Raw genomic sequence first — 7,207 nt, 5'->3', positions numbered from 1 at the left:
CTTTGTTAAGTGTTTGTGTGGCTTAGGTATCAGGGTAACTGTTGCCCCATAGAATGGATTAGGCAGTGTTTCTTCTGTTTCTTTTTTTTGGAATACTTTGAGGAGTTATTGTATTAGCTCTTCATTGAAAGTCTGGTAGAATTCAGCACTAAAACCATCTGGCCCTGGGCTTTTTTTGGTTGGGATACTTTTAATAACTGCTTCTATTGGGTAATGGGACTGTTTTGATAGTTTTACCTGATCTTGATTTAACTTTGGTGTGTAGTATCTGTCTAGCAATTCATCCATTTGGTTTAGACTTTCCAGTTTTGTGGAGTACAGGCTTTTGAAGTAAAACCTAATGACGTTTTTTTGGATATCCTCAGTTTCTATTGTTATATCTCTCCTTTCATTTCTGATTTTGTTATCTGTGCCTTTTCATTAGTTTTCCTGAGGGTTTGTCTGTCATGATGATTTTCTCAAAGAACCAGGTCTTGATTTTGATAATTCTTTGTGTTGTTCTCTTTGTTTCTATTTGATTGATTTCAGTCCTGAGTTTGACTATTTCCTGCTGTCTATTCCTCTTGAGTGTGTTTGCTTTTTGTTGTTATAGAGCTTTCCGGTGTGCTGTTAAGTTGTTAGTATGAGATCTGTCTAATTTCTTTATGAAGTCACTTAGTACTATGAATTTTCCACCTAGCACTGCTTTCATTGTGTCCCATAAGTTTGGGTATGTTGTGCCTTCATTTTCATTGAATTCTATAAAGTCTCTAATTTCTTTATTTCTTCCCTGACCAAGTTATCACTTAGTAGAGAGTTGTTCATTTTCTACAAGTATCTGGGCTTTCTATTGTTTCTGTCGTTATTGAAGTCCAACCTTAGTCTGTGGTGATCTGACAGGATGCAAAGGGTTATTTCAATCCTCTTGGGTTTTTTAAGGCTTGCTTTGTGCCAAATTATATGGTCAATTTTGAAGAAGGTTCCATGGCCTGCTGAAAAGAAGGTACATTCTATTGTTTTTGAGTAAAAGGTTCTGTAAATATCTGTTAAACCCATTTAGTTAATAACATCTGTTGGTTTTATTGTTTCTCTGTTTCGATGACCTGTCTATTGGTGAGAGTGGGTGTTGAAGTCCCCCTTTTACTGCGTGTGTTTCAATGTATGATTTGTGGTTCAGTAAAATTTCTTTGATGAATGTGGGTGCCCTTGCCTTTGGGATATAGGTGTTCAGAATTGAGATGTCATCTTGGTGGATTTTTCTTTTGATGAGTGTAAAGTGTTCTTCCCCATCTTTTTTTTGATAACTTTTGGTTGAAAGTCTATTTGATTAGCTATTAGAATGGTTACTCCAGCTTATTTCTTGGGTCTGTTTGCTTGGAAAACCCTTGTCCAGCTCTTTACTCTGAGATAGTGCCTATCATTGTTGCCGAGGTGTGTTTCTTGTATGCAGCAGAATGATGGATTCTCCATCTATTGTGATTGAGAGTTTTGCTGAGTATAATAGTCTGGGCTAACATCAGTGGTTTCTTAGGGTCTATAAGACATCTGTTTAGAATCTTCTGGCTGTTAGCATATCTGTTGAGAAGACAGGTTTAATTCTGATAGGTCTGCCTGTATATGTTACTTGGCCTTTTTCCTTTGCAGCTTTTAATATTCTTTCTTTATTCTGTACATTTAGTGTTTTAATTATTATATGGTGGTGGGATTTTCTTTTCTGGCCCAATCTACTTGGTGTTCTGTAGGCTTCCTGTATGTCTATGGCCATCTCTTTCTTTAGGTTAGGGATGTTTTCTTCTATGATTTTGTTGAAGATGTTTTCTGGCCCTTTGAACTGGGAATATTCACCTTCTTCTATTCCTATTATTCTTAGCTTTGGTCTTTTTATAGTGTCCCAAATTTCCTGGATGTTTTGACTTGGGAGCCTTTTACATTTGGCATTTTCTTTGACCATTCCTTCTATGTTATCTTCTATGCCTGAGATTCTCTTTTCCATGTCTTATATTGTGTTGGTGATGCTTGTATCTGTCATTCCTGTTCTCTTTCCTAGGTTTTCCATCTCCAGGCTTGCCTCCATTTGTGTTTCTTTATTGCTTCTATTTCCATTTTTAGGTGTTGGGCCATTTTATTCATTTCCTTCACCGGTTTGATTGTATTTTCCTGTATTTCTTTATGGGACTTATTTGTTTCCCTTTTAAAATCTCTACCTGTTTGATTGTGTTTTCCTGTTTTTCTTTAAGGGGATTATTTATATTCTCTTTAAAGGCCTCTATCATCTTCATGATATGGGATTTAAGGTCACAGTCTTGCTCTTCAAGTGTGTTAGGATATCCAGGGCTTGCTGCAGTAGGAGAGTTGGGTTCTCATGGTGCCATATTATATTGGCTTCTGTTGATTATGTTCTTGTGCTTTCCTTTTGACATCTAGTTGTCTTTGGTGTTGGTTGGTGCGAGTGTCCCATCTTGGAGTAGGCCTACTGGGATGCAGGTGGAGCTCTTTGTCTTGGATTAGAGCTAGCCTCTTGGGAGACAGGCAGAGCTGTGGGGTAGGGTGCTGTGTACTGCTCTGATCTCACTGGTGTTGGTACAGACTGGAAGGAAGGTGGAGCTCAGGCCAGATGGGGCAGAGCCCACTGTTTCTAGGCTTGTTGGGAGTCCCTGCAGGCAATCGGGGTGGGGAGTTGGGGGTGCCTCATCTGCTCTTGTCAAGTTAGAGCTGCTTCTTAGGAGGCAGGCACAGCTGTGGGTGTGGGTGTGGAATACTTCTCTGTGACTGCCACTGGTGCAGGCATGGAATGGAAGGGCTATTGTTATTTCTTTAATTTCACTGATTTCAAAATATCTTTCCTTTTGGCACAATTGTACAGAGTTCATTTTTTTCAGAGTTCATCTTTATAATTTTGTTTTCATGCATTTGTAGGGTTTTGAAAAAAACTTATTAATTGTAATGCTTTTATTGGAGAATGTCTAAAGACTTTCTATACCCAGAATCATACCATGCGTGACTGTAGCTTTACTTCTTTTACAGTGTGGGTATCTTAAACTCAGTAAATATTTTGATTGTGGCTCTGTGAATAGGGGAGCCTGCCTACTGGTTTGTAAGTGGGCTTCCCTAGGCAGAGAGAATTCTCTGAAGCCAAGCTTTGCTGGGCTATCGTTAAGTCACAAACAACTTCCTTTTATGTCTGTATATTAGCTAAGGAGCCTGTCATATTGCCAATTCTCTCCCTGCCTAGAGCTTTTGTGGTTAGCCCAATGGGAGATCAGATATTTATTCCATACCTCGATGACAAAGAAACTGTGATCTTTTTCTGTGGACTGTTTCCCACCCCCTTCAAATGTATGATCATATTTTCAAGCAATTGCTTTTACATTCAACCTCAACGCTTGCCCAATTCTCAGAAGTTCTGTTGCCAGAAGCCTGGATGTGGCAGAATGCTGATTTAGCTCGTAGGATACATTGAACCCCATCACCATGGTAACCAGCAGACAGACCTGAGAGATGCAAGGCTGCAGAGGAACTGTAGCTACAACCCAATAACAAATCAAAGAGAAGCGTTTCAGGAGAGCTTTCTAATTATCACACATTTGTCCTCGCTGCCAAACTGGGATGCAAAGGAAATGGCACCAGTAACACTGGCATGTTTAGGTCACTGAATCCTGTAAACTCTCCTGAGCTCTTTATGAACTCCGCAGAGCCTGCTGCTACCTGCAGTCTATTGAAATAGAGTCTTACACTGACCTTTTCCTTGGAGTTACCATCAAGTCCTCAGTAGTGAAAACTAAAATGCTGGGGGCTTAAGGTATTTTATGGGCAGTGAGGCAATTTAAAACAGTCTCACATCAGGGAGTCAGAGAACACACAGCATCTGCAATGCTTCCCTGACATCCTGAAGAGATTGGCTCGATTCTCTCTCTCTCTCTCTCTCTCTCTCTCCATTCCTTTTAATGTAACTGAACTTCAGTAATCTTCAGTGCAAGTACAGTGCAGGCGATATGCTTATGTGTAAATGTATGTAAATGACATTATGGAGCAGCAGGCTGGGTGACGACTAGTAACATCTCCACTTGTTTATGAAGGCATTGCTCAAGGGTGAGAGGCTATCACTGACAATTTACTAATAATTTGCTGCCAAGGAAATCATTGTAGGAATCTTTTTCTGGTTTTTAAGTGTGCTGAGATGAAGGCTGTTGAATTCTAGAGCCAAGGACAGAGGTGATATTTAAAGACCCGGTGCGGCATGAATAAAATTCTGGTTGTCTTTGTTAAGAGGGCGTCTATGACCTTCTCCTTGCAGTTAGAGTGAGCTGTACAGACACCCGCATTAGTAAGGATCTTAAATGTTTCTCTTCTGCCTTAGTTCATATTTCCGAGAGGCATATGTTGGAGGCTGGCTTGTCTCACCTTTGTTTGATTAAGGATGCGTTAAGGTCAACTACCACTAACTGCGTTGTTAAATATTGATTTAGCCATTTGGCTTAATGTAATTTTTAGTCCTTCCCCTGCTTAATGTACATGGGTATTCCTGTGACCCAGGTGGATGGAAGATCAATACATGCACTCTTGGTTCCTGCTCAAGCTGAGTTGGGCTGCTTCCTGCTTGCTTGCTTGCTTATCTATCTGTCTGTCTGTCTGTCTGTCTGTCTGTCTGTCTGTCTGTCTATCTATCTATCTATCTATCTATCTATCTATCTATCTATCTATCTATCTATTTAATGCAGAAGTCGATGTAGTCAGGATAATGACTTGCCAGCTCTCCTACTTGCAGTCCACAAAACCGAATGCCTTCATCATTTCCTGAATGTTTTTGACTTACTTGGTGGTCAGTGTCTCTTGGGTTCTGGGGCATAAGGAACCCTTACTTAGGGGAATATAGATCAAGTAAACTTAAAAAAAAAAAAAAAAAAAAGCAGGTAAAGAAGCTCTTCCAGGGCTTTGCCAGCACAGATAGCATTAAATGGGCCCCATTACAGTTCAGCACTTGAATGAGCCCGAGGACCACTCTGCTCTGCTCTCTCACTTTATTGGTGGCATAAGAGGATTCAAAGGACTTTCCAAACTACTTGGAGGGAACTGGAGTGCTGGGTTTCCAAATACTCTCTTTTTCTTGTATTTAGCAAACTCTAATACATTTGTCTTTCTGAAAACTGGGGCAAGCAGGGGATTTTAGGATTACATTCATTAAAAATATCATGAAATAGCTTATTTTAGTGGAGACTGAGTGGAGGTTCTATTATCATGGCCACATTGCTGGACATTTCCACCCCAGCTCCGTAATTACTAGGCAATACTGGCCCCAACCCTAATTTATTCAGTTTTGATATAAAGATAGCCAGAAACTGTGACCTTGAGATCAAAATTTGTAGCTGGTATATGATCTTTTCTTTCTTGACTTTCAGTTAAAACTAGAGCTTGCATAGGGTCATCTTTGCCACTGTATTAAAAAAGCTGCCTATGGATTCAGGAAATATTTGAAGAAAGTAGAGAGGGGGGTTAGCCTTGGCAACATGATATATCTATATCAAACTCTACTCAAAGATATAAGCTATAAGTACTCCCCAAAAGTTTATGCTCTTTAAATCAGTTTCCTTTTTTTTTTTTGTTCGTGTTGAGTTGCTTGAAACTGCATTCACCAGCCTCAGTTTCCTGGTTTGATGAAAGTTGACTTGTGTGTTTGAGAAATACAAGGCCCTTGATGGGTTCAGCATTTAGTTTCTGTCAAAATTTCCTGTAACACTTCTCAGTGTGTTAGAAGAGCTAGGTGGAGGTGAAAAAGTGGTGTACACCAACCTTCCTTAGTTGTTTTGGTAGACTATTGAAGGAAGATCACGAGTTTGAGGTCAGCCTGGCCTTAAACATAGCAAGATCTACCTAAAAATTATAAAAAAATGAAGTAAAACCATTAAGTAGTATGCTTGAAGTGTGTGTTCACATGTGAGATTGTTCCCTTCAGTTTATAGCTAGGCAAGTAAGGATAAGAGTATCAATAGCAAGTCACATTTCATATCCAAAGTCCTACCATAATGCCACTACTTTGATCAGTATGTCTTTGACTCTGGAGCTTTTTTCATTAACAAATTATTTTATTTATTTACATCTCAAATGTTGCTCACCATCCACCCTACCCTCTTCAACCCCTCCCGTATCCCCCCACCCTGGGGCATCATGTCTCTACAAGATTAGGCATATCCTTTCCCACTGAGGCCAGACAAGGCAGCCCTATGCTACTTAAGTGTTGGGGGCCTAGGATCAGCTCCTGTATGAATTCGGTGGATTTCTAGGTTCAGAAGAAGGTATTGGGCCTATTGGTGGTGAAGTGTTGCAGCACGCAATGATGCAAATGGAAACTTAATTTTGAAGTTGTAGAAGTTCTTGAGAGACAGTCATTGGCACTTATCCACTGTAGTTTCTTCTGCCTTCATGATCTGGATGGAATGCTTATTAGCATGGTGCTGGGCACCTGTGTCATGACAGCACTGTGTGAGGGTGGCAGGTGTGGTTAAGCCTCAGTGCGTGCAAGGTACACGTTGTGTGTGCCACTGCGGAAGTCATAGTGCAACTAGATGTCAAAGTTCTTCACATGCTGTGGTGACTTCTCAAACACTTGCCAGCAGTAAACTATCTCCCCTGGTAACTTCTTCATCATCTTCAGCTGCAACACAACATACCAAAAGTGGGAATTGGTCACCACATGGTTGGTGGGAAAATGTGCATGCAGAACAGTAGTGGTGTGTGGCACTTTGGGGTGGGCAGGCAGTGCCACCACCTTGTACTTTCCATAACATGCCTGAGGACTTCATGGAGCTCTGTCTGCATTTGCTGCCACCCACAAAAAGAAGGCAATCCAACAGTTCTAAAACAGAAAGGGGCTGAGAGTTTGGCTCAGTTGATTGCCTAACAATCAACTAGTTGAGTGCTTGGCTAACACAATGAATCCCTGGAGTTGATAGTACTGGATGAACCAGGAATGGTAGGTAATTACACATGTCTGTAATATCAGTATTTGGGATATGGAGGCAGGAAGCTTAGACGTTCTAGGCCATTTTTGGCTACATAATGAGTTTATGACCAGGCAGAGCTACCTAAACCCTTTCATGGACTCTAACTGCAGTTATATACACAAAGCCCATTCAACATTGGACCCCTCATTATTTTGTCGTGCATTGGGGAGGGATTCGTGAGGCATCCCCCATCACTGAGAAACTGTGGGCACTTAGTGAGTGCTGAGGAA

At 40.7% G+C, this 7,207-nt stretch overlaps 1 pseudogene; it reads right to left on the bottom strand.

The window, feature by feature from the left end:
- Window positions 1-6,259: 6,259 nt before the first annotated feature.
- Window positions 6,260-6,776, bottom strand: LOC116087661 (annotated as a pseudogene).
- Window positions 6,777-7,207: the final 431 nt, after the last annotated feature.

This window comes from Mastomys coucha, unplaced genomic scaffold, assembly GCF_008632895.1.
Source record: "Mastomys coucha isolate ucsf_1 unplaced genomic scaffold, UCSF_Mcou_1 pScaffold13, whole genome shotgun sequence".
Taxonomy (NCBI): Eukaryota; Metazoa; Chordata; class Mammalia; order Rodentia; family Muridae; genus Mastomys; species Mastomys coucha.
Note: the sequence above shows the minus strand (reverse complement) of the source record. Positions and strands in the feature narration are given on the sequence as shown.